This window comes from Chrysochloris asiatica, unplaced genomic scaffold, assembly GCF_000296735.1.
Source record: "Chrysochloris asiatica unplaced genomic scaffold, ChrAsi1.0 scaffold00109, whole genome shotgun sequence".
NCBI lineage: Eukaryota > Metazoa > Chordata > Mammalia > Afrosoricida > Chrysochloridae > Chrysochloris > Chrysochloris asiatica.
In genome coordinates this window covers 5,402,046-5,423,088 of record NW_006408627.1, presented here as the reverse complement: position 1 = coordinate 5,423,088, position 21,043 = coordinate 5,402,046, and the positions used below count along the sequence as shown (strand labels likewise).

The 21,043-nt window shown below is 39.9% G+C and overlaps 1 protein-coding gene and 1 pseudogene across 3 annotated transcripts in view; one reads left to right on the top strand and one right to left on the bottom strand.

Annotated features, from left to right (window-relative positions):
* LOC102811399 overlaps positions 1–18,747 on the bottom strand; it is a 58,872-nt pseudogene extending 40,125 nt beyond the window's left edge.
* Positions 1–21,043, top strand: part of MAPK10 (mitogen-activated protein kinase 10) — a 513,930-nt gene that overhangs the window by 252,514 nt on the left and 240,373 nt on the right. The window lies entirely within an intron of this gene.

The following is a 21,043-nucleotide window of genomic DNA, read 5'->3' as shown; positions in this document are numbered from 1 at the left end:
TTTTCCATCTTCTCTTTCCACAGATGTAGTCTATTTGATTTCTATGTGTTCCATCTGGTGAGGTCCATGTGTATAGTCTTCTCTTATGCTGTCTTCTCTTATACCTTGGACATATTGTCAGGATGGACCAGTCTCTGGAGAAGAATCTCATGTTTGGTAAGGTGGAGGGTCAGAGAAAAAGAGGAAGACCTCCAGCGTGATGAATTGGCAAAATGGCAACATCGATGGACTCAAGCATGGTGACAGTAGTGAGGTTGGCCCAGGACCGGGCAGCATTTCATTCTGTTGTGCTTAGGGTCACTATGAGTCATTACCAACTCAATGGCACCTTACAACAGCAACTCATCTGTCAGATTGTCATTCTGTGTTTGTTTGCATGTTGCTGTGATTCTGAAATGTATGCCACAGGTATTTTAAACATCAGCAGTGTCCCCCATGTTGGACAGGTTTCAACTGACCTCCCAGAACGAGACTGACTAAGAAGAATGAGAAAGGGACTACTTTAGGATATTTAGTCACTGAAAACTTTATGAATAGCAGTGGAACTCTGTCAGCCCCAGAATATTATATACTGAAACATGATGAAGAGCACCAGAATATTGTCAGATATAGTGTCAGAAGATGAGCCCCTCAGGTAGGAAGACACTCAAAATATGACTGGGAAGAGCTGCCTCCTTAAAGTAGAGTTGAACTTGATGACACGAATGGAGTATAGTTTTCAGGACCTTCATTTGCTGATGGGGCATAGCTCAAAATGAAGACAATCAGCTATAAACATCCATTAATAATCAGATGGAATATGTTGTTGTTGTTAAGTGCCGTCGAGTTGTTTCCGACCCATAGTGACCCTGTACAGGGTTTCTGAGGCTGTAAATCTTCACAGGAGCAGAAAGCCTCATCTTTCTCCCACAAAGCAGCTGGTAGTTTCGAACTGCTGACCTTAAGGTTTGCAGCCCGATTCGTAACCACTATGCTACCAGAGCCCCTTAGTCAGATGGAATATAGAAAGTATGAAAATAGGAAAATTGGAATTGTCAAAAATGAAATGGAAGATATAAACATTGATATCCTAGGCTTTAGTGAGCTGAAATGAACTGGTATTGGCCTTTTCAATCTGACAATCACATGGTTTACTATGCTGGGAAGAACAAATTGAAGAGGAATGGCATTACACCCATTATCAAAAGTGGAGGGTCAGAGAAAGAGGAAGACCCTCACTGAGATGGATTGGCACAGTGGCATCAGCAATGGGCTCAAACATAGCAATGATTGTGAGGAAGGCACAGAACTGGACAGTGTTTGATTCTGTTGTGCATGGGGTCGATATGAATTGGTACCAACTCAATGGCACCTAATAACAATAACATATTAATATGGAATATATGTATTGAGATTCAGTTTTCTCCATTCCATTGTCATATAAAGTGTTCGAAATCGGGTTATAAAGTTTGCTTTGCAGAATGCAAGTTGAACCAATTAGTCTAGTTTTTCTCAGTCTGTGAAGATCTGTTGTTGGCTGCTGTTAGGTGCCTTCAATTCGACTCATACTCACAGCGACCCTATGCACAACGGAACAAAACCCTGCCTAGTTCTGTGCCATCCTCACAATTTTTATGTTTGAGTCCACTGTAGCAGCCACTGAGTCAATCCATTTTGTTTAGGGTCTTCCTCTTGTTTGTTTACCCTCTACTAAGCATAGTGTCCTTTTCCAGGGACTTGTCTATCCTGATAACGTGTCCATCTAACATGACCATTTTAAGGGTTGCAAATATATTCTTTGTGATCTGAAATTTATCTCTTAGTAAAATAGAACTCATGGGTAAATATTTGCTTTTGAAATCTACTTCCTAATACAGTGCATTATTTCATTCTTTAATAGAGGTTTATATTTTTCTAAGATGTCAGTAAAGCAAGAAGTGAATTAGCAACCTTTTAATAATGATTTTTAATGTGCTAAAAATTGCTGTGTTGACATCCCTCTTCTTCATTTTCTTGCAATCAGCAATGACAAGAATTCAAAGAAGCAATTATATCAAAACATCTCCAGCATTGTAGACTTTGTAGACTTAGGTAACAAACCTCATTCTCACAGTCTTTACATCTCAAATGAAATAAGTGAGCACCTGATTATTGAGCACTGACTGTTCCAGGCACTAGATTATTCCTCTCATTAAGTTCTCATTCTGATCCTCAGCTCAATTGCCCTCCAGTTGAAGGAGAAGAGAGTCTATTTATATGCTGCAAAATAGGTGTTCTGGTTTCATACTGAGTTTTCACCTGACTGGACAGCACTTAACAACAACAACAACAAAATCAGTCCGAAAGTTTCATTGTTTTTCCTCAATGCACTGATAGTCCCTAGCATTCATCTCCTAGTTTTATAGTATTTTAAAAAATTAAATAAGTGTCTAATTTTAGAATCGTTTTAGATTTACAGAAAAGTTGCTGAGATAATACTGAGAACCCATATATACCCTCAGCTCATACCTTACATGTTAACATTCTCCATGACTATGATATATTTATTATGTCTAGTCGCTGTATCTTCCTGTCCTTCTATGGTCTTTGGCCAGACTTCTCTTGTACTTTTACAACCTTGGCAGTTATGAGATGTGCTGGTCAGGAGTTTTGAGGAATACCCTACAATTTGGTATTATTCAGTGTTTATCTCATGGCTATCTTGGGGTCGTGGGTTTTTTGGAGAAGACCACAGGCAAGGTGCCATTCTCATCACATCATATGAAAGATACATGTTATCAACATGATGATTTTAATCTTGATTTCTGTTTTAGAGTGTTGGCCAAGTTTCTCCATTGTAAAGTAGCTTTTTCCTGGGACAGGTGAGGTGATGGAGTGCAAATTCCACTCTGCCACCTAGTTGAAAGGATGTTGTTGTTGTTAAGTGCTATAAAGTTGGTTTTGACTCAGCCACTGGTGGATTTGAACTGCTGACCTAGTAGTTAGTAGTTCAGTGTTTACTCTAGAGTGCCACACCAGGACCCCTCGATGACAGGGATGGTGTTGTTGTGCTGTGGAGTCTGTTTCAACTGATAGTGACCCTGTATAGGTTTCCGAGGCTATAAATATTTACAGGAGCAGAAAGCCTCATCTTTCTCCCATGGAACCACTGGCAATTTCAAACTAGCTGACCCTGAGGTTAACAGACCAACTTGTAACCACTACTCTACCAGAATGCCTGACAGAGATTGTTGTTGTTAAGTACCATGGAGTTGGTTCCGACTCATAGTGACCCTGAACAGGATTTCCAAGACTGATCAACACTCATGGAAGCAGCAATCAAGAAATCAAATGACATATTACATTAGGCAAATCTACTGCACAAGACCTTTTTAAAGTATTGAAGAGCCAAGATGTTAGCTTGAGGACTAAGGTGTGTCTGAACCAAGTCATGGTATTTTCAATAACCTCATATGCATGTGAAAGCTGGACAGTAAATAAGGAAGACCATAGAAGAATTGATGCATTTGAGTTACGGTGTTGTAGGAGAATATTGAAAGTGCCATGGACTGGCAAAAGAACCAACAGATCTGTGTTGGAAGAACTGCAGCCAGAGTGCTCGTTGGAGGCCAGGATGGCCAAACTTCGTCTCTCATGCTTCGGACATATTGTCAGAAGGGACCAGTCACTGGAAAAGGATATCATATTTGGTAAGGTTGAGGGTCAGAGAAAAAGAGGAAGACCCCCAGCAAGATGGATTGGCCAAGTGGCAGCATCGATGGGCTCAAGTGTGGCAACAGTTGTGAGGTTGGCCCAGGATCCGGCAGTGTTTCATTCTGCTGTGCATAAGGTCGCTATAGTTTGGTACTGACTCAAAGGCACCTAACAACAACAACAACAACAAATCTTTATGGGAGCAGACAGCCTCATCTTTCTCCCACGGAATGGTTGGTAGTTTCGAACTTCTGACCTTGAGGTTAGCAGCCTGATTCATAACCACTATGCTAACAGTGCTCCTTCAGGAATAGCAACTTAAATTGTTTGAAAGTCATTTGCAAAGCGATATGCCTTTACTTCATTATTTATTTACATTAATAGGGACTCATGACTGTATTCTATTGAGGTTATAATCTACTGCTGCTGCTACTGTGTGCATTTAGTCGATGTTGACTCCTAGTGAGCCTATATCATAGAGTAGAACTGCCCCATCGGGTTTCTTGGGCTCTAATTTTTATGAGAGCAGATTACTAGGTCTTTTCTCTTACAGAGCCATTGGCAGGTCTGAGCCACTAACCATTTTTGATAGAAACAAGAGATTTACCATGTAACCACGAGCACTTCTTAATCTAATGCTATGTTATTTGTTTTGTTACTCAAATCCTTATACCTTTGACTATTGGAAATGCTTTCAGGTTGGTTCCTGTATCCCACTGAACTGCTCCCATTCACAAAACTTTTAACTATGACTTCTTTTCAGCCTCTCATGCCAGTGTCTTTACACACCAGTGCACTTACTTCCACTCATAAGAAGTCCCGGACACCTGGGGTGGCGCTGTAGAATAAGCACTCAACTGCAAGGTCGGTTTGAACCACAAAGTCAGCTGTTCAAACTCACCAGGTGCACCCTGGAAATACTATACAGGGTTGTTGTGAGTCAGAACCAACTTGACAGCACTTACCAACAACAACAACAATAAAAGACCAGCCTATCACCTGTGCAGGATTTGACAATTGTTTCACTTCTCCTTTCCAAGTCCTAGTCACTTCCCACCAGTGATAGTATCCTTGTTGCTAGACAGGTTACCCAGCCCTACAATTCTTATCTTAAAGTCAGCTTCATAGGACTTTCACCCAATTTTGCAGGTTGGATTCATTGGGAAACATCTTCTAAGCCAGAAAGTACCTTGTCATGGAAGTCTTTCAAGAACAAACACATGTCAAAGGAGGTGAGGAAAGCAGGATGGTGAGGAAGTGAAGTTGAATAGCAATGCAATGACTACAAGCGTGAAGTACAAGTGTCCACTCAGAGATGCCCTGAGCTCTAAGGCAAAGGATGGGGGATCTTTGTATCTGTGTTGAGCACTCATTAGGGAAGGGGCATGACTTTAGGCTAGGAAGCTCTTTTGAGTCATTCCTGGAAGAAATGTAGCTATGTGTTGACTGCAAGCAAAACTCCCAGCCTCTAGGGAAATACATGCATCAGTCCTGAAAGGGGATCTGAGAGTCACACCACAGAAGCCACTATAAATGAGGAGTGTGCCTATTTTGTGATCTATAAATATTATCTAGTTACTGCAAATTTCTACAGTGCCTTTGTGGCATAAGCCAAATGAGCAAAGTAGCTACCCATTGTGGCTTTTTTCCCTCCCACATATTGAAATATTCCTATCAATTCACCGACCTGTAAAAGCTAGTGGTAAGTTAGATAGCATTCTCTCTAGGCAGTTGCTCAGGATTTATACCTCCACATCTCTCATTTACTTTGATTTCAACCTTTTATCAATTCCTTATTTTGCCTCTTGAGCTATGGTTTTCTTTGGGACTTTGTACCTAGGCTATCCCAGCCAATGGGCACTTTCTAAACTAAATGGACTCAATTTTCTACTCAATGAATTCCTCCTAAGTCAGCTTTCAAACTGGAGAAAAGGGAGAGCTTCCATAAGCATGTTTATTGAAAAGGAAAATACTAATCCTTTTGCTTGCTCAACGAACTCCTTCAAAAGCCCCTTATGTTATAAAACAATTAAGATATAACTGCACCTAAAACACTTGCTGATAAAGATTAAAGACCAAAGCCTTCAGTATGGGTTGCACCTCAATATAAAGAAAGCAAAAATCTCAACCAATGAACCAGTAAATAACATCATGATAAATGGAGAGAAGATTGAAATTGTCTAAGACTTAATTTTGCTCAGATCAACCATCAACACTCATGGAAGCATCTGTCAAAAAATCAAATGACATATTGCATTAGACAAATCTTCTGCACAGTACTTCTTTAAGATATTGAAGAGCAAAGATGTCAGTTTGAGGAATAAGGTGCACCTGACTCAAGCCATGGTATTTTCAATAACCTCATACGCATGTGAAAGTTGAGCAATGAATATGTAAGACTGTAGAAGAAATTATGCATTTGAGTTATGATGTTGAAGAATATTAGAAGTACTTTGGATTCTAGAAGAGCAAACAAATCTGTGTTGGAAAAAAGAACATCAGAATGCTCCTTAGAAGCCAGGATGACCAGGCTTTGCGCCTCATACTTCAGACACTATTATGAGGAAGGACCAGACACCAGAGAAGGATAGCATGCTTTGTAGAGTGCAGTGTCAGCAAACAAGAGGAAGACCCCCAATGAGATAGATTGGGGCAGTGGCAGCAGCAATGGGCTCAAGTTTAACAACACTTGTGAAGATGGTGCAGGACCAGGCAGTGTTTCTTTTTATTGTGTTTCAAGTGGAATCAACTCAACGGTATCTAACAACAACACAAACATACTTAAAAGTTATAGAAAGACCATAATTGGGACAGATATGAATGAAAATAAATCATTAAAAGATGTTTCCTCTGATCCAAAGGCTAAAATGCCATAGCATATATATTAGACTGGATAGATCATCAGAAGAAACCTAAAAGATTATTATTTTTTGTCCAAAAATACTTGTAAATTTTTTGAATGTTTTCTAATCCCAATACCAATTTGCATTTAATTTATATGATGATATATATATATACACACACACACATATAGATACACACACACACCCCTGATGTGGCACCATAGGATAAGCACTGGACCTCAAGGTCCGCAGTTCAAATCCACCAGTCCCCTCTTTGAAAACTGCATAGAGGTATGTATCTACTCTAGGAGTAGAAACTGACTCAATGGCAGTAAATAACAATAACAGCAAGTATGCATATAATTTAAAGGTCTGATGTGGCACTGTAAAATAAGCACTGGACTGCTAAAGGAAAGGTCGGCAGTCCAAACCCACTAGCTGCTCATTGGAAAGACTATATAGGTACACTGGGAGTCAGAACTGACTCAATGGCATTAAACAACAACATATATATAATCTTTATTTTATATGATGTGAAATTTAGAAAATTTGTGAAAAAGTGGAATAAAAATAAAAATAAAAAATTTATATTTCTCAACATAAGTTCCATCAAGGCCAAGACACTTTTGTAAGCAATGCTACCAATTATTCAGCACATCCCTAAAGACTGGTATGGTGTTGTAAGATAAGCAATGTACTGCTAACCAAAAGACACTTGGTTCATATCCACCAGCCACTCCTTGGAAACCCTATACAGGGTCACTTAAAGTTGAATGAACTTGAAGGCACTTAACAACAACAAATAATTAACTGTCATGGGAGTTTAACCATGTCAATACAGTATTTTTCCATCATTAACTGAAGACAAACAGATGCCCTTGAAATATTTTATTAAGATTAGGAAATAAAAAGAAGCCAAATCAGGTCTGCAAAGTGGATGCCTAATAATGCCCCAACAAAATCCTTGCTAAACTGCCATTGTTGATGAGGGGTATGAGCGGGAATACTGTCCTGGTGAAGGACACTCTGGTAATGTTTTCCTGCTGAAGCAATGGCCAGTTTCTCAAAACACTTATAATATGCAGATGTTAAAGTTCTTTTGACCCTCAACCAGCAAAACGCCTTGAGCATTACAAAAAACTGTTGTCAGGACATTTGCTCTTGACTGGTTCATTTTTGCTATGACTGGATCACTTCAAATTTGTGGTAGGTAATCATTGTTTTGAGTGTGCTTTTTTCTTCAGGATTATACTGATAAAGCTATTTACCATCTCTAATACAATTCTTCCAAGAAGTACCTCATGATCTTGACCCCACTTTACCCTTGTCTGCCAGTGACCTGCCATATGTGGGCACAATGGCTTTGGCACCCATCAATCAGAAGATTTTCTCAACTTAAAATTTTCAGTCAAAATTGTGTAAGCAGAATCAATTGAGCAAGCTATGTTGACTGTTTCTGCTATTAATTGTCAGGCCTCTTCAATAGTTGTTGTTAATTGTCATCGAGTTGGTTCCGACCCATAGTGACCTATAGGGTTTCTAATGAGCAGCTGGTGAACTTGAACCGCCGCCCTTACAGTTCAAACCGATTTTTCAGTCCAGCGCACTAACCTACAGCACCACACTTTTTTCCCTTAAAAATGAATATGGATGGTCTATTCCTTCAGGATTCATTTCAACATCATTTTATCTTTTCTCAAAACTAGTTATCCATTTGTAAACTGCTGATTTCTTTGTGACATTGTCCTGATAAAGATTTCATAAAACATCAGTGATTTCACCATTTTTCCACCAAATCTTAACATAAATTTTGTTTGTTCTTTCTTCAATTTCAGTATTACTCATGTGGCACTGTAGGATAAGCTCTGAACCACAAGATAGGTTTTAACTACAAGATTAGTAGTTCAAACCAACTAGTAACTCCTTGGAAACCCTATACAGGGTCGCTATGAGTAGGAATTGACTCCACAGCATTTAACAACAACAACAACAACATTTGTTGTGATTAGCAGAGAACCTTGTCTCTAAACAGATTTCCATGAATGATTATTTCATTCTCTGTACCTAATCTGATCTCTAATTTACTTTTTTTTTTTTTTTTCTAGTAGATGATGAAACCTACTTGATGGCAAATATTGATATTCTACTGGAAGAATAGAAAAGTTTGTTTTTTCTTTACAATACTTAACAGGGAAAATATCTTTAAAGCTTTAAAGTTTTCTGGTGTGGTGTTGTGGGTTAATGCACCAGACTGCAAAGTCATTTGAACTGCAAGGTCGGCTGTTCAAACTTACCAGCTGCTCCTTGGAAACTCTATACAGAGTCACTGTGGGTTGGAATCGACTCGATGGGATTTAACAACAACAACATTAATTTATACCAGCAATAAATAAATTACCTTGCTCAGAAAGACCAAGGGTTATTTGATCAAGTTTGCTAGTCTTTTTAATAATTTCAAAACAATGTTGTTAACTGCTGTCAAGTTGGTTCTAATGCATAGAAACCCTGTTTAGGGTTTCTAAGGCTATAAAGCTTTATAGGAGCAGAAAGCCTCATCTTTTTCCTGAGAAGCTGATGGGCTGACAGAATATTCAAAACAATATTAATGCATATTTCTGTCTTTCATAAAATAATAGGCACATTTTTATAAGAAAAAATATTTTGAAATCTTCACTGCATCTAGGAGTCCTGGTATGGTGCTCTAGGATAAGCACTAGACTGCTAATCACAAGATCTGTAGTTCAAACCCATTAGCCACTCCTTGAAAACACTATACTAGGTGGCTGTAAGTTGGAACTGACTCAACAGCACTTAAGAAAAACAACAACAAAGGCTAAAAGCAGCAGTCAAGAAATCAAAAGACATATTGCATTAGGCAAATCTGCTGTGTTCAAGAGCAAAGATGTCAGTTTGAGGACCAAGGTGCACCTGACCCAAGCCATGGTATTTTCAGTAGACTCATATGCATGTGAAAAATGGACAATGAATAAGAAAGATTGTAGAAGAATGGATACATTTGAGTTTTGGTGTTGCAGAAGAATATTAAAAGTGCCATCAACATGGCAACTAAAAGTGTCATAAGGAGCTCTGGTAGCATAGTGGTTATGAATCAGGCTGCGAACCACAAGGTCAGCAGTTTGAAACTACCAGCTGTTCCGTAGGACAAAGATGAGGCTTTCTGCTCCTGTAAAGATTTACAGCCTTGGAAACCCCGTACAGGGTCTCTATGGGTCGGAAGCAACTCCACGGCACATAACAACAACAACAACATCAACTGCCAGAAAAAAACAACAAATCTGTATTGGAAGAGGTAAAGCCAGAATGCTCCTTAGCCTTAGATACCAGGATGGCAAAATTTCATCTCTCATACTTTGGACATTCTACCAGAAGGGACCAGTCCCTGAAAAGCAACATCATGGTTGGTAAAGCAGAGGGTCAGCAAAAAAGAGGGAGCCCTTCAATGAGATGGATTGGTACAGTGGCAACTGCAATGGGCTCAAATGTAGCAGCAATTGTGAGATTGGCACAGGACTGAGCAGTGTTTCATTCTGTTGTGCATAAGGTCACTATGAGTTAGAACCAATGAGACAGCATCTAACAACAATAGGCTAAAAGACAAAGGAAACTTGGCCTTACGTGAATTTCTAGCTTATCCTGTTTGAAGTATTCTTTTTTTTCAGTTTTTATTGTGAATTATGTGATAGTTTACATGGGAGAACATTAGCTTTACATTTATCCTATCATATAGCATTTCATTGCCATGATTAAAATCCCCTCCATGCATAATCAACCAACTAAAGGGTATACCCCGCAAAACTGCCCCTCGGTCATCAGCACACAGCCCCTTTCTGTCTCTGGGATTAGAGTCCCCAGCTGCTCCTCTCTCCATGTCATCGTCTCTGCCTCCATCTTTGGTGTCACTGTTTCTCTAGGTAGGTTCCCGCACTCTACTCTTCTTTCTTGATGGTCCCAGGGACCTCTGCCTCTGGAATGCAAAGTCATTCACTACCCTTCTTTTGCTACAAAACATCTATCTTAAAATTTCCAACCCTCACAGTCAGTCCTGATAACAGTTATTCACTATTGTATCACAAGAGCCCTATTCCCATCTCCTTTCATCAGCCCCGCTCAGACAGATTGGATACAATTTAGTGGAGATTCGACCTTCCTCCACGCTTTCTGGATCTAGTCTCCCTCTTGAAAGCTTGTAAGCCAGTCACTTCTTGCCTTTGTAGCCCTCCCCCATCCCATTTTGGGTAGCCAATGTCCAACTTACCCATCCTTGTCTATCCTGTGTACTAAGGAATGATCCTTGCTGTAAAGATTTGTTCCCTCTTTGAGCTACAGCATCCATAGATGTAGGTCAAGTTCATCAAATTGTATCAGATTACTCTATTTTTCCTCTTCTTTCTTTTTCTGGTGGAGTTCTGATCATCCAGCCATTCAAGCCAGGTCAAGTGGGTATTATCTGCAAGGGTGGGTGTCCTTGTGCATATGCCCTCTCTTCTAATCAGCTGGATACTTCACTCTCCACTCTAGTCCTTTGTGGCTATGTCACTTTCTCAGGGCCTAGGAGTCCACAGGTCTTGCCACACTACTGGCCAACTAGGTCTCCACCCAGTTTCACAGGAGTCTATTGGATGTAGTTGGACTTAGCTCACACCTTCATTGCTATTTTCCCCTCACTTCCCCTTATCGATGACCAACATGACCACCAGTCAGACCACATGCCTGCTTGTGTATTCTCCTTGAATCTTAGTCTTGGAAGGGGTTTTGCCCTGAGGGGACCTGACCACTTGCCTTGTTGTCTCCTAGGTGAGCAACTTGCTTGTTCTTTTAATAGTCAGTCAGACTGCCATTATTGTTTTGTATTTTTCCTGTTGGTCTTTCTTTCAAGAACTATTTTCTGTTCTCATAACCACTCCAGGCTGGTCTGTTTGTCCTTTCAAGTGGAGATTTCCCACCTCAGAAAATTCTGGATGGGGTTCAGCATTCCACTTATGGTTTTAGGCAATGCAAAGGCTCCACAAGAAGCCTCCTTCACTTGGCAAGTTGTAGCTCCATGTTAGGTATTCCAATCAGTTATAGGCTGAAGAGGACTTACAAGCTTTATATGGTGATATTTCTGGCTATTCCTTTCTGCCCCCTCAAGTGCCTGTTTTACAATGGTATGCCAGGGAAACCAAGATTCAAAAGACAGCCAAGCATCTTAACATTATTTCCCCCCTTTCCCCATTCCAACCGTGCATCTATCCCTGTATCCCAGAGCCCTGTTGTTCTAAGGTTGTGCGTACATCATTATTTACCTCTGTCCTGCTTAGCCCATGCAAACCTGCCTAACTATTTAACTCAGAGTAACTTCACAGGTGTTGTCTACCTCCCTGGTGTATGACAGTTGGTATTGGTTCTTGCCTGGGTTGTGGGGTTTTATAGGGTGTGATTGTAGCTTGACTATATGGCAGCAATTGCTGTCTCTTTTTGGGTAATACAGGGAGAGAAAGAGCCCCCTAAAGGTAAAAGGGGGAACAACAACAGCAACAACAAAAACAGCAACCGCAAAAACAAAAAGCACCACACCAGATTGGATTCTGTATTCTACGGTTACAGAAAAGATAGAGGAGAGAGGGAAAAAAAAAAAAAAAAATCTGTAATCTAATATAAGAATGACTTTAATAGCCTCTCTCACCTTCTTGCCTTCAAGGCCACCTGGTAAATTTCAAGATGCTGCTATTGGTTGTTGTGCTGTACCCCAGGATTTAATTTTCGGTCTGTTTTGTGTTTAGTCTTTCTCACTCCACAACCCTTGTTCTAGCCTTTGCTCTATTAATAAACAGTTCAGGGCCGGCTGTGGCCATTTTGCGCTGTAATTTGGTTTTAAGTGGGAACTGTCCTTTAAATGCTGAGAGGATCTGTGCACATGTGTGTTAGAAGAACCCTCCAGTGTTGCGGGTGGGGGGTGTTCACTCGCTCTGGCACCCCCTCTAGTCACCAGAATGGAGGTGTACAGACAGCACGAGGCCAATGAACAGATACCAAAATAATCAAAATAAAACAAAAAATATTGTCCACCTTTGTCTCCAGGGTTCCCAACAGGCATTAGTCTATGGCAGGTCTGCTTGCTACCTTACTTGATCTTGCCATTTGGCCTTGCCCAAGTTGTTGGCTCAAGGCTTCTGAATCCGGCAGGTTTGAAAGTTCGAGATTTCTTGCTTCTGCTACATTTTCTACTAGCTTTAAGCCTTCTAACTTTAAAAATATTCCTACATATGTGGTTCAGAGTTTTGGAACCCTCCCCTGAACCCGCTTCACCTGATATTCTGTATTATTGTTGATGGAGATCTTTACTGCACCTCTACCCTATCAGCCATCAAGCCTCACCTCCTCGAAGTATACTTTTTAAACATTGAATTGTGATATGGATTTTTGTGAACAATTTCCCAAATACCTTCTTTTCTTCTTTCATTCTTGACATATATTGGCTTATAAAAATTGACTGCTTCACTGTTAAAGAAAATGAGTGCCCGTTTACACTTGACAATCATTACAGGGACTCCTGGTGTGATTCTGTAGCATAAACATTTCACTGGGAACCACAAGGTTGGCAGTACAACAGCACACCCACAAGGTTGTGCAAGGTCTCTGTGAGCCGGAACTTGATGGCACTTAACAACATTTGCACTTGTGAGTCCTTATGTTTGTGGTAAAGTGCTTAGGTTAGAATTTGTAAAGATTGGGCTGTATAAGCTAGAAAGTGTGCCAATTATGGCTGCAGAAAGGGATTGGTCAAAGTGATTTCTGCCCTGGAAAACAGGAGTTAGAAAGAGCCCAAGATGGAGACAATGAAAGAAATTCTAGATTTGTATGTGTGATCATGAAATAATCCACAGGAAGAGGGAATCAGGACATCGGTTGAAAGAGCTGGAAAGGAAGAGGCAAACCATGCATTTGGGGTTTTGCACAATGAACAATATATCTTTACACAAACGTGTTGTTGTTGTTGAGTGCCGTCAAATAGTCAAATTGGTACTAATAGTGACCCTGTATACGGTTTCAGAGGAGCAACTAGTAAGCTTGAACCATCGACTTTGCAGTTCAAAGGGACCTTGCAGTCCAGTGTTTTAACCCACAGCACCAAACCAGCCCTGGTAAAGTTGTTTGCACTTCCATCCTCGTTTTTAAACTTATCGCTATTCAAACTTTGTGGTTAATTGTTTTTAACAGTCATTTCCCTCTTGGCCTGTTCACTTTAATTCAGTTGCTAAGTGACCGGAAGAGAGAGTGACCTGTAAATTTATTCTTCTTATTACATTGTTAGATTTTTTTCACATCACTTAAGGGATGGACTTGTTTGTGGAAGTTCAGCACCTCTCCATGATTCAAGTTGACATTTCACTTAATTAATAGCCCTTGTTGACTTAGTTGGAGTGCTGGTGTGGCGCTGTGGGTTAATGCGCCAGACTGCAAAGCCATTTGAACTGCAAGGTCGGCGGTTCAAGCTCACCAGCTGCTTCTTGGAAACCCTTTACAGGATCGCTGTGGGTCAGAACCAACTCAATGGCACTTAACAACAAAAATTGACTTAGAGTCCTGGTGTGGCGCTGTGGGTTAATGCACTGAACTGCAAAGTTGGTTTGAACCATAAGGTCGGAGGTTCAAGTTCACCAGCTGCTCCTTGGAAACTCTATACAGGGTCGCTATGGTTTGGAACTGACTCAATGGCATTTAACAGTAACAACAACAATTGACTTAGTTGGAGTCCTGGTGTGGCACTGCAGGTTAATGTGCTAGACTGCAAAACCATTTTGAGCAGCAAGATTGGCAGTTCAAGCTCTTGATTTGATAAATCAACAATTGATTTAGTGGAAGTTCTTGTGTGGTGCTGTAGAACAAGCATTGGACTGCTAATCACAAGGTTTGGCACTTCAAACCCACCAGTGAATCCACAGCACTTAACTCAAGGGTGCTGGTGGTATTGTGGGTTACATATTGGGTTGCTAGCTATAAGATCTATGGTTTGAACCCATGAGCCACTTTTTGGAAGAAAGCTGAGGCTTTCTGCTCCCATACAAATTTACAGACTTCAAAACCCTATACAGGGTTGTTATGAATTGGAATTGACTCAAGAGCAGTTAAAAACAACAAAATGGCTTAGTTATTCTGATGATGCATAATCAAAGAAATGATACTACTTGTCCAGTGAAATTAAGATTTCATTTTGCTTTTTAAATTAACTGCCTGATTTGTTTTTTCTTGCTTAAGGTTTATTATTATACTCACCTATGGCATCCTGGGAAGAGTCCAGGTGTGGCATTGTGAGATAAAGCCTTGGACCACAAGGTTGGATTAAACCACAAAGCTATCAGTTCAAACTCTTAATAGCAGCAACAACAAAATGGAGTACTGGTGTGACCCTGCAGGATAGGGTCACAAGTTCAGGATCACAAGGACGGTTTGAAACACAAGATCAGCGGTTCAAACTCACCAGCCAATCCTCAAAACACCTATACTGGGTCGCTGTGATTCAGAACCAATTTGATGGCACTTAACAACAACAATATGAAGTTAAAACAAGCATTTTTTAAAAGCCCATTTGTAGAAAATTTGAAAAGTTACAATAATAAAAAATAATAATTTTCTTTATGATAAGTTATATATTTTAATTTAATGGTAAGTCCTTAAAGGTAATAATGTAGGCATTTTATCTTTTCAATTATTTATTTTTTTATGTACTGTACCCAGAACACTGCTTAACACTGATTGGACCACTAAAAAATATTTATGGAATAAATATGTAATTATCAATGAATCAATATGATGGCAATTTGAAAGAACTTTTAAAAAATTGGTTACTATTAAAAGTGATTCTATATATTATAAACACAGGCAGTCTCTGCATGCTATATGTTTCTAACTGTGTCTTTTAAATTTCTAGATAACTGATAGCAACTCCATACAGTATTTGTTGTTGTTGTTGTTATGTGCTGTTGAGTCAGCTCTTTTTTAGACTTACTTTTATGATAGAAATGGCTGGGAGCCTTTTCAATGCTTTAAAAATTATATGTGAAGCTAGTGAAGGTTTGTTGTTGTTTGGTGCCATCAAGTCGGTACCGACCCATAGTGACCTATGCACAGTAGAACAAAACACTGCCTGATCCTGGGACAACCTCTCTATTGTTGCCATGCTTGAGTCCATCGATGCTGCCTTTTGGCCAATCCATCTCGTTGGGGGTCTTCCTCTTTTGCTTTGACCCTCTACCCTACCAAACATGATATTCTTTCCCATATTTGTGATGAAAAATGTATTGCAAGTAGTACATTTTTAGTAGTAGTAGTTGGCTCAGTCATTTCCAAATATGTTGTTAATGTCAAAGACTGTAGTTGTTACTATTAAGTGCCATTGAGTCAGTTCCAACTCAGCGACCCTGGGTACAATTTCCAAGGAGCAGCTGGTGGATTTGAACTGCTGACCTTGTGGTTCACAGTCCAGTGCTGGTCCTAGAGCACCATACCAGGAGTCCAAGGGAAAGAGTAGTTGTCTATACATTGAACATTGATAACTATTGAACTGCTTGTTGCCATACTAAAAGTAATTTTTTTAAAAAATTTTGTAATCAATGATCCATTGCTCTATAACACGGATGCTCTGTATTGATACTCTGTGACATGAAATGCTATTTAGTTGTCCTGGTGATGAGTACAGGTTATTAACAACATGGTTGGTGGTCCAAACCTACCAGCCACTCCTTGGAATCCCTGTAGAGGGTTGCTATGACTCTGAACTGACTCAATATATATATATATATACAGATTGCATATACATCAAATTGTATTTACAAAAATACCTATATAGCACTATATATGAGGCATTTTTCTCCATGTTACACAAATGTTATCTTATTCATGGTAAATTAAGGGACTGAAAAAAGCACACCAACTTTTCAAGTAACTATTTAGAAGGATCATGTCCGATGTCTGATTTATCTTGGCTGAAAGCAGAGAATACCAGAAAAAACTATTTACCTGTGCTTTATTGACTATGCAAAGGCTTTCATTTGTGTGGATCATGACAAGCTATGGACAACATTGCGAAGTATGAGTATTCTGGAACACTTAATTGTGCTCATGAAGAATCTGTACATGGACAAAGAGGCAGTTGTTCTAACAGAACAGGGGAACACTGACTGGTTTAAAATGAAGAAAGGTGTGCAATAGGGTTGTATTCTTTCACCATACTTATTCACCTGGATGCTGAGCAAATAATCTAAGAAGCTGGGTTATATGAAGAAAAATATGGCATCAGGATTAGAGGAAGACTCATTAACAACCCTTCATATGCAGATGATACAAGCTTGCATGCTGAAAGCCAAGAGGATTTCGGGCTGTGAACCTTAAGGTCAGCAGTTCTAAACTACCAGCCGCTCTGCGGGAGAAAGATGAGGCTTTCTACTCCCGTAAAGATTTACACCCTTGGAAACCCTGTACAGGGTCCCTATGGGTCGGAACCGACTCGACGGCACTTAACAACAACAACAACAACAACAACTGATAAAGATCAAAGAGCATAGCCTTTGGTATGGATTGCATCTCAATGTAAAGAAAACAAAAATCCTCACCACTGGGCCAATAAACAACATTCTTATCAATGGTGAAAATATTGAAGTTGTCAAGGACTTCATTCTTCTTGGATCAACCATCAACATTCATGGAAGCAGCAGCCAAGAAGTCAAATGATGTATTGCATTAGGCAAATCTTCTGCCCAAGACCTTTTGAAAGTGTTGCAGAGGAGAGATGTCAGCTTGAGGACTAAGGTGTGCCTGACCCAAGTCATGGTATTTTCAATAACCTCATATGCATGTGAAAGCTGGACAGTGAATAAAGAAGACCATAGAAGAATTGATGTATTTGAGTTATGGTGTTAGAGGAGAATATTGAAAGTACCATGTGCTGCCAAAAGATCCAGTAGATCTATGTTGGAAGAAGTGCAGCCAGAGTGCTCCTTAGAAGCCAGAATGACCAAACTTCGTCTTTCATACTTCGGACATATTATCAGGAGCGACCAGTCACTGGAGAAAGAGATCATGTTTGGTAGGGTGGAGGGTCAGAGATGAAGAGGATGACCCCCAGTGAGATGAATTTGCAAAGTGGCAGCATCAGTGGGCTCAAGCGTAACAATTATAAGGTTGATCCAGGATCAGGCAGTGTTTCATTCTGTTGTGCATAGGGTCGCTAGGAGTTGATAGCAACTGGCTGGTACCTAACAACGACATTTAGAAGATTGACCACACACCCACAAACTTAGAAATGATAATATCTTTTTGAAACCTAAGGACATTGTTGATAGTTGTTATCAAGTGAGCTCCACATCATGGCAACCTGATGTAGAACAAAATGTTGTTCATTTCAACACCATCTTCATAATTGTTAGCATGTTTGAGTCTATTGTTGATGCTACTGTGGCAATCCACCTCACTGAGGTTTTCTCTTACTTTTACTTTACTTTTCCATTTATTGCTTTTCCCTGGTGATGTTGCCAAAAACTAAGGAAAGCTACTAGAAGAAAATTTCCTTGACATCATGAAAGATGAGAAGATAAATGGTCTAGAAGTTGAACAAACTCCAAACAAGCTACACCTCAAAAAGGAAGTCACCAAGAAATATCATAATCAGACTCTCCAAAAGCTAAGACAAGGAAAGAATCCTGAAAACATCTACAGAAAAATGCAAAGCTATCTACAAAGGAGAAATAATAATAAGGTTTGATCAGCAGAAACCATGCAAGCAAGAAGTCAATGAGGAGACATATACAAACCTCTGAAAGAAAAATTGCCAACCAAGAATCATATACCCAACAAAACTGCCCATCAAATATGATGGTGAAATCAGAAATTTCCAGATAAACATAAAAGAATTTGTAAAAATGAGATAAACTTTATAAAAAATAATAAAATGAGTCCTTTTGACTGAGAACCAACAACAGTCTATAACAATACAAGATTAACATGTATGGCAGTACCATTGTTGAGAACCGGCCTCGACACGGGAGTTTGGTTCACGAGGAGGGGATATCTGGTGGCGATAGGGATAGCAAAAGAATACACAGAAAGAGACAAAGAGACACCCCGAAACCAGAGTGGATGCATTACTGGCGTCCGGCAGATCAGGCATGGTGAACATATTAGCCAGGAGGGCGGTAAGATCCCACATAGTAAACTTCTTAGCTAAGCGGGCCATACACACCCCTTACTAGCTGGTCAGTAATGCATGCCTAGTCAGCCATATAGCACACTCTAACTGCATGCCTGTAATGCACGGCCTGCAAGCCGTAATGCACCACCTGCCAGCTGTAATTCACACCTGGGCCGGCCTGCACCTCCGTTTTATTTAGGGGAGGAGCTTCACTAAGCTGGGAGGGACTAAGACAAGGTACAGCTAGCATACGTAATTCTCCCGACATTCAGGCAACTTTACATCGTACTTCGCTGGTTCGAATCTCATGACCACAACTTGGTTTCTCAAGCTCAATTAACATATCTATAGCACCTGAGCTCAGTTGAGGGAAAGTGAGAGGGAAGGTCAAAAGGCTTGGGAGGAGTCCCGCTGTGTTGGCTTCCTGAGCCAGGTTTGCAGGAAGACGTGAGACGCCCAGGTGAATGGGCTGCACCTGGAAGAGGTTTAGGGAGGATGTCCTTTTGTCTATAGAACAAAGAACTGGGAAGTAGCAAAACTATTTTTAGTCAATCCTTTGGAGAAAAGCTTAACCTTTGAAACCTTTACAGTCTCGGCTTAAGGAAAATATTACATTTATCTGTGGATATCAGGGCTCATGTATGGAATTAGTAATAAACGTAACTGAACACTAAGATGGAAAACAATTTGCCATGACTGCCAGGTGACTAGAGTCTGTTCCTCAGAGCCTGCGGCCTGTATGGTCTGCAACACTTGGGCCCACAGGGCCTCGAACTTCTGACCTGGTCTGCACGGTCTGCAACATACCATCCAGAATTCAATCCAGATATGTTGTTGTTGTTTTTGCAGTCAATTCTGACTCATAGCAATCCTAAGTTTTCTGAGGAAACCCTGGTTGGTTTGAACTGCTGACCTTGTGATTCCAAGTCCAGTACTGATCCTTCAGTGCCATACCAGGAATTCAGATATAGAAGTATCCAAATTAAAACAAACTTTGTTGTTGTTGTTGTTAAGTGCCATCAAGTCAGTTCCAACTCATAGCAAGCTTATACACAACAGAATTAACCACTGCCTGGTCCTGTGTCAGCTTCACAATTATTGAAAAGCTTGAGTCCATTGTTGCTGACACTGTGTCAATCCATCTCATTGGGGAGGCTTCCTTTTTTGTTGTTGTTGACCCTCAATTTTACCTAACATGATGCCCTTCTCCAGGGACTGGTACCTCCTAATAAGATGTCTGAAATATGAGACAAAGTCAGGCCATCCTGGCTTCTAAGGAGCATTCTGGCTGTACTTATTCCAACATAAATTTGTTTATTCTTCTGACAGCCATGGTACTTTTAATATCCTTCTCCAACACCATAGCTCAAATGTATCCACTTTTTTTATGGTCTTTCTTATTCACTGTCCAACTTTAATGTGTATAGGAGGTTATTGCAAATACCATAAGTCAGGTATACCTTAGTCCTTAAACTTACATATTTGTTCTTGGTCACTTTAAAGAGATCTTGTGCAGCAGATTTGCCTAATGCAATAAGTCGTTAGATTTCTTGACTGCTGCTTCCATGGTTAATAATGGATACAAGTAAAATGAAGTCTTTGACAACTTTATTCTTTTCTCCGTTTATTATTTTATTTGTTGGTCAGTGGTGAGGGTTTTTTTTTTCTTAACATTAAGATACAATCCATACTGAAAATTGTGATCTTTGATCTTCATCAGTAAAAATTTTAATTCCTCTTTGCTTTCAGCAAGCAAGTTTGTATCATGTGCATATTTCAGATTGTTGAGTCTTTCTCCAATCCTGATGCAAGTTCTTCATAATCCAGGATCATTTGATTTGCAAAGAGATTAAATAAATAAGGTGAAAAAATATAACACTAGCACACAGTTTTCCTAAATTTAAACCATTCAGTGTCCCCTTGGACTCATGGTGGGGCTCCTTAGGATAAGCTCTTAACCTCCAGGTCGGTTTGAATTTTGAGGTCAGCAGTTCAAACTCACCAGTCACTCTTCAGAAACCCTATACATGGTTACTATGAGTCAGAACCAACTCATGGCATTTAAAAACAGTGTCCCCTTGTTCTGTTGGAACAACTGCCTCTTGATCTGTACAGGTTCTTCATGAGCACAATTAAGTATCCCAGAACACTCATTCTCCACAATTGTCCAAATACTTGTGGTATAGATTCCAGCATCTCAGCAACATGAAAGCCACCACAGTATGAGAAACTAACAGATGAGTGGTGAAAAACAAATGTATAAGACTGAAAATAGGGTCAGAGAGGGTGTCAGAGATGTCAATTTATAATTAAGACAACTCAAAGCAAAAAAAAAAAAAAA